Below are 5,973 nucleotides of genomic sequence, written 5' to 3'. Positions count from 1 at the left end.
GACGCCCTACTTACCGCGGTGGGAGGCGGGGCTGAGGCGACTCTAACGTGCGCGGAGACCCCAGGCCCCAGGGGTGCAGGCCTGGGGACTGAGATTCTGACGTAGAAATGCGAAAGTTAAAATCCCTCAGCTGCCGATTTGACCTTCGCTCCCGGCTAGCCGCTTCCGGGTCGGCGAAAACCTGCGCGTGCGCGCAAGTGGGACGACGGGACTGGGAAGGGCCTGTGGGGAGTGCTTCCGGTAATGGGCGGGACGCGAAGTGTGGCCTGGCCAGGACGCTCACCGCCTATGGGCGGAGTTGGGGCAGAGCCTGGGTGGAGCGCCTCCGGCAGCTCGGGGAAGCTTGTACTGGCCAGGCCTTCGCCCTGAATTCGGTGGGCGGGTTGGGGCGGAGATTCGAAGAAGCATTTCCGGTAATGGGAGGGAAACAGAGACGATCTTTGGGGCCAGGGCGGCGGTGGGGCGGAGCCAGGCGGAAACTGGGCGTAGAGCTTCCGGAGGGGTGGCCCTGTCTGGGCCGTCGGAGTCGAGGCCACGGCCGTTGGGCGAGGCCTGGGTAGGGCGTCGCCAGGGAGATTCGGGCCTTCTGGGAGCCCCAAGGACCAGGGCCTGGATCCTGGGGACGTAACCGGGATCTCGGGTAGGATCTGGATGGGGCCTGGTTTCCTCTTCCCCTGCCCCCAGTACGTGCTTTTTAAATTTCCATCCCTTCCAATTCCTGTCACGTCTTGCGTAACAGGACTGTTGCCCGCTCATTTAAGTTGACGTTTTCAAAAGCTTGAGGTAAGGTTGGAGTTTTGTGGGCCACTTGTGTTGAAAGCTAACGTGGGGGCGCCTGGGTGGCTCAGTCCTTAAGCATCTGCATTGGGCTCAGGTCATGATCCCAGAGTCCTGGGATCGAGCCCCGCATCGGGCTCCCTGCTCAGCGGGAAGCCTGCTTCTCCCTCTCCCGCTCCCCCTGCTTGTGTTCCTGCTCTTGCTATCTCTCTCTCTGTCAAATAAATACATAAAATCTTTAAAAAAAAAAAAGTAAGAAAGCTAACGTGATTACCTTTAATTAAGGTGAAAGTGGCATTCCTGAAAAACTGTTTTGAGGACAAGGAACAAGTGTTGGCAAGGATGTGGAGAAAAAGGAACCCTCCTGCACTGTTTGTGGGAAATCAAACGGGTACAGACTCTGTGGAAGACAGTCAGGAGTCTCATCAGATAAAAGTAGAACTACTTTCTAACCCGTAATGGAACTACTTGGTATTTACCCAAAGAATATAAAAACAGTAATTCAAAAGGATACATGCACCTCTACGTTTATTGTAGCATTATTTATAATAACCAAGTTATGGAACAGAGACGTAATGGATAAAGAAGTTGTACATATATATATACACACACACATAATGGAGTATTACTCAGCCATAAAATAGAGTGAAATCTTGCCGTGTGTAACAATAATGGATCCAGAGAGTATTATGCTAAATGAAGTAAGTCAGAGAGACAACTAGCATATGACTCAGTAATATGTGGAATCTAAGAAACAAAATAAATGAACAAAGGGAAAAAAGAGAGATAAACCAGTTTAGGACTTTGAACTACATAGTACACACTGAAGGTTGCGGGGTGGGGGGAGGAGTGGGGGGGGGATGCGAGAAATAGATGACGGCCATTTAAAGCACCCTTGTCATGATGAGCACTGTGTAATGTATACAATTGATGAATCATTAAATGGTATACCTGAAACTAGTATACTAAACACAGTATTAACTATATTTGGTATTAAAATAAAAAACTTGGGGCGCCTGGGTGGCTCAGTCCATTAAGTGTCTGCCTTTGGCTCAGGTCATGATCCTAGAGTCCTGGGATAGAGCTCCATGTCAGGCTCCCTGCTCAGTGGGGAGTCTGCTTCTCTTCTCCCTCTGCTTCCCCACCCCTGCTCTGTGCTCTCCCTCTCGCTCTCAAATAAAATAAATAAAAATAAAATAAAAAACTTAATGCAAAAAAACTTCACTTAGAGATAGACATGTGCATCCTGCGACAGGCAAAATGTACTGACTGAGTGGTCTGGGACCAGGTCCTCTGTGGGGAGTGATGTGGGGCCATGGCTGGATCCAGGAATGTCTCCTGCATTAGCATGTAAGCAATTGAAGTAAGAAAGGAGTGCAGCTTTCTTTGCAAGGGATGCAAACTGAAATGTGAAATGCAATCTCTACCAATGTGAAATATGCCATTACTGACCAACATTTTTCAGAATTTCATTTCCATTTCTAGCCCCATTCATCATGGGCTCAATCCTGTGTTCATATCTAGAGCTGTTCATAGGCACAAGACCTGGTGTGTGGGAGATGGGGGTTGAGACATGTGATATTTAGGTCACCATTCACTGTTTAGAAAAAAAATTTTTTTAGAGTATATATCTAATTTGAGTTCTTTATGTTTATCAACGTATTCCACACTTTAAGTGACAGATAAACTCAACTTGAGGTAAACTTTTGTGACCTCATAATTCATTTCTCAGTAATTTCTAAATATAATTGCAAATTCACTTTAGTTTTTTTATGGAGATTTTTGTATTGAGAAAGTTAAGACGGGTACATAAAACCCATTTTGGGGAGAAAATGAAAACACACAATAGAAAAAGTAAATACTGTTTGGGCCATAGCAGAACCCAGAGAATACATTGTTTTAATTGAAAAATTCTAGGCACTTCATAATTGACCTTTTGGTACAAAATGACCTATTAAATTTACTTTTATCCAGAGTATCACTTTCATAAAAAATTATGTTAGCATTTTTGTTTTTCTATTTCTAAATGTTCTGTCAGGTGTGGATTATAATCTTGCTCTTTTGAGTATATATTCTCTCGAAGACTTGAGTTTGATGTCAGTTAAAGAATACTTTTGCAATATTTCCAAGGCCATTTGACAGGCATGTGAGTTTTCTTTATATGAACACTAAGGAAAGTGAAGTTAGACTGTCAATTTTCCAAAGGTCTGATTTATGCCTTCAATAATCTTTAAGGCAATATCCATGAGTTAATATCCACGTTTCTCTAAAATCCATACGTGTTAAAGATGAATTCTACAGTAAGAACTGAGGAGATAAAGGCATTTTGGATAAAAAGGCTTTTAATATATTAAATTTGTAAGGTTTCACTCCTGTATACATTATGTGGTGTTTCATAAGTTTTAAGCCTGCTTATGGCTTCTGAAGTTTATAATATTTGAATTACTTAACATTTACTAAGGCTTGAGTATCATTACTCATAAAATTCTTAAGTTTTCATTCCAAAATTAATATTGTGATAACCTCACAAGGATTGAATTTTGGATGAAAACGTTGCGCTATATATTACATTTGAAGATTACTCTGAGGTATTTATTTATGGAATGTTTAATAATGTTTGACTTGGTTAAATACAGTGCCCCACTGTGTATAATTTTAAGATCTCTCCAGTATGAATTTCTGATTAGTAAAGATTCATCCTGTCTAAAGATTTTCCAAGTTCATTACTTTTGCAGTTTCTTTGTAATATGTAGAACTATATTATTTTGTTATCAACAAAAAAGGGATCAAAACTTGCCCACCCTTATGCAAATGTTGGTTTTGACACTAGGAAGGATTCTTTCAGGTTGTGACACTAAAAACCTTTTTGATGGATTTCTTTGCTTGAGTACATTTACAATGTGTATCCTGTTTTAAATATCTTCAAATAACCTAGATATAACTGAAAGAGAATCCAGTCCTATTATCAAATCATTCCATGCATTTGTTTCCTGCATATTAAAAAAAATACAGTGCTGGGGATAGATGAGAACCTTCAGAAGGTAATTATGTAGATTATGCTGTATTATATAATATTGCCTACCAGCCATGTTGGCATGAAAGAGGTTTCACAGCATGGACTCCCATGATCACAAATAAGTGACTTGTAGAACTTTCAACAAACTCTCAACAGTTGGGGAGAAGGCAATTATACGTGGAAGTCATGGATCCATTTTGTTTACGGGGAATTTTGCTGCTTGTGAAATTTATATTATCCTGCATCGTAAAGATTTCCATCATGTTACATTCCCTATGAATTCTCTCTCCCATGATGACCCCAGGCTGTACCACAGCTGTGGAACTGCATCAGCCATGTGAGGAAAAGGGATACAGGAAAAATCAATCAGGTTTGTCTAAGAAATGGCAGGTACCATGTTACCATTTTTCCCCCTCAGGCAAACTCTTCAGGAAAGGACAAACACCTACAATGTCAAGAATCTGTGCTGCAACGACAGTTAACTCTATTCATCACAAATCTGGGGGTGGAAACTACTACTTCCATTCTAAAGAGGACTATGAAGCATAGTATTAAGTGATTTCAGTAACTTCATATCCTGTTTAGCAGCAGACTGGGGACTTAAACCTACTGGGGGTGGTAACAAATCACATCATGTAATCAACACGATATACGGAAAAAGGTGGTTGATGATGTTCTTCCAGTAATCTAGATCTACATTTAGCTGTTTTCATAAGCTGTCCTTGTAGTTTAGATTCTGGTATGCTATTTATAATTTTGTCTGTGACCAGCTTCCATTTATATTTAGAGATTTATTCTATATGACAACACCAATTATGCATAAAGCTTCTGAGATTTTTTTCTAAGACATATTTATTTATTTAGAGCAAGAAAGAGACTGCGGGGGCGGGGGCGGGGGGGGGGCTGGGCAGAGGGAGAGAGAGCCTTAAGCTGGCTCCACACTGAGTGCAGAGTCAGACGCAGGGCTTGACCTCATGACCCCGAGATCATGATCTGAGCAGAAACCAAGAGTCAGATACTTAACTGACTGCCCCACCCAGGCGCCCCAGCTTCTGAGATCTTAATAAACTGCAGATACTCTGATTGCCACAGAATACAATAGGAACCTGCCCCATGACCAAGTTGGACTTAATGACTGCAAGATTTGCTTAATATTAGTATAGTAAGAGAGAGTCCTTTCTTTTTATTCCAGGAACAAAACAGTGGTACCTGTCACCACAGCACTGAACAATTTTATGATGCCCCAAAGTATGGTAGATAAAACACAATATGGAAACTATAGCAAGGCAGCAGGATACAAGGTTAATGATCAAAAGTTAACGGCCTTCCTAGATACCAGAAATAAACAAGTGAATTAAAAATTAAAAACAAAATACCATTTACATTAGGACCAAAACAAAAGGAACCATCACAGACACTAGTGGCAATTCATGAAAGGTCTGTGTTGAAGACATAACATCATCAACAGATTTTCAACCACAAATCCAAAGTCAATAATCAGGTAATCTCATCAAGAAATAGAAAATAAAAAGATCGTATAAACTGAAGATAAGCAGGTTGTTCCACAGATATCCCTGCTCCTTTGACACCCATCATTTCATGAATTTTAAAACATTTTGACTTTTAATTTTCCTGCAGAGTGTAACATTTGATTTGATTAATCTTCAAGAATTAGACTTAGTTCATACTACTAGAATTCTCTGATGCATAGTGTATTGTGAAACCTGCTTAAGCAATGTACCAGCACTCATTGTATTTGTAGGGTTTTCTCCGACATGAAATCTTTGGTGAATCCTGAGGCATGGCATGAAAGCTGTGCTACATTCTTTGGTGAGATTTCTTTGCAGTATGCATTCCCTCATGACTCCAAATGTGAGAACATTTAATAAAAGCCTTGCCACATCTATATCTTCATTCTATGTATAATCTGGTGTCTACTCAGGCTTGAACAGTGCTTAAAGGATTTGTCACATTCATGACATTTGTAAGGTTTCTCTCTGGTATGAATTCTCTCATGATTCCAAAGGTATAAACATTTAATAAAAGTCTTTTTTTTTTTAAGATTTTTTATTTATTTATTTGACAGAGAGAGAGAGAGCGAGCGAGAGAGGGAACACAAGCAGGGGGAGCAGGAGAGGGAGAAGCAGGCTTCCCGCAGAGTGGGGAGCCCGATGCGGGGC

General features: G+C 41.1%; 1 protein-coding gene and 1 long non-coding RNA gene across 3 annotated transcripts in view; one reads left to right on the top strand and one right to left on the bottom strand.

Annotated features, from left to right (window-relative positions):
- Positions 1-151, bottom strand: part of LOC117997842 (zinc finger protein 677-like) — an 18,338-nt gene extending 18,187 nt beyond the window's left edge. Inside the window, exon 1 of one of the 2 annotated variants that reach the window (XM_034986331.1) lies at positions 15-151. The gene's annotated coding sequence lies outside the window, so the exon portion shown is untranslated. The remainder of the gene's footprint in view (positions 1-14) is intronic. The other variant, XM_034986330.1, reaches the window with a different exon arrangement.
- A 92-nt stretch (positions 152-243) lies between these two features.
- LOC117997945 lies at positions 244-5,908 on the top strand. The gene is made up of 3 exons (XR_004675930.1): positions 244-783; positions 2,009-2,127; positions 5,882-5,908. It is a non-coding gene; the product is annotated as an uncharacterized LOC117997945 (long non-coding RNA).
- The last annotated feature ends 65 nt before the right edge of the window (positions 5,909-5,973 follow it).

Source organism: Mirounga leonina, unplaced genomic scaffold (assembly GCF_011800145.1).
Source record: "Mirounga leonina isolate KUSES-001 unplaced genomic scaffold, KU_Mleo_1.0 Mir_376, whole genome shotgun sequence".
Taxonomy (NCBI): Eukaryota; Metazoa; Chordata; class Mammalia; order Carnivora; family Phocidae; genus Mirounga; species Mirounga leonina.
This window is presented reverse-complemented; position numbering and strand designations above follow the sequence as displayed.